This window comes from Mus caroli, chromosome 4 (assembly GCF_900094665.2).
Source record: "Mus caroli chromosome 4, CAROLI_EIJ_v1.1, whole genome shotgun sequence".
Lineage (NCBI taxonomy): Eukaryota > Metazoa > Chordata > Mammalia > Rodentia > Muridae > Mus > Mus caroli.
The window spans coordinates 122575401-122576271 of NC_034573.1; positions in this window are offsets into that span (position 1 = coordinate 122575401).

The following is an 871-nucleotide window of genomic DNA, read 5'->3' on the forward strand; positions in this document are numbered from 1 at the left end:
TGAGCAAGAGTTGCCAGTCAATGGGGTTAACAGCTACTTGGAGGCTGACCTGAGATAGTAGCGCATACCTCCTGGGCTACTTTGTGTTTGCTGAAAGTCTAGGCTGTCAAACTCTGCCTTTACACATCATGTCTTTCTTTGTGTTTTGTTTTGCCCTGAGACAGTGTCTCCATATGTTCTGGCTGGCCTAAAACTTGCTACTGTAGACCAGGCTGGTTTCTAACTCACAGAGATCTGCCTGCCTCCTCCTCCTGTAGCTAAGACTCAGGTGTTTACCACGTTTTGTTTCTTTGTGTCTTTAGCAGCATTGGCTGGGTATACCTTTGAGGAAACAGGAAACAAACAAACAAAAAAGTTTCTATCAATTTTCTTCAAAGAAAGCAATACTAGCCAGGCAGAGCTGGTGCACACCTTTCGTCTCAGTACTTGGGAGGCAGAGGCAGGCGGATTTCTGAGTTCAAGGCCAGCCTGATCTACAAAGTGAGTTCCAGGACAGCCAAAGCTACACAGAGAAACCCTGTCTCGAAAAAACCAAAACCAAAACCAGCCCACAGTTATGTCTGTGACTAGTTGTTCACCGACACCACAGTGAGCAAAGGAAGACAGGGAATCCGTGGGAGGCGTCCTCAGACTCAATAAAACGTTTACAAAATGCCATGACAGAAAGTGGCGGGATGCTTCGGGAGCCTCAAAGAATCTATGAACGAAACAGAAGCGTTAACCGTGGTTGGAAGTGTAATATAAAACTACCATCTACAGCCACCAAAAGAAAACATCTGCAAAGCCGGGCGTGGTGGCGCACGCCTTTAATCCCAGCACTCGGGAGGCAGAGGCAGGCGGATTTCTGAGTTCGAGGCCAGCCTGGTCTACA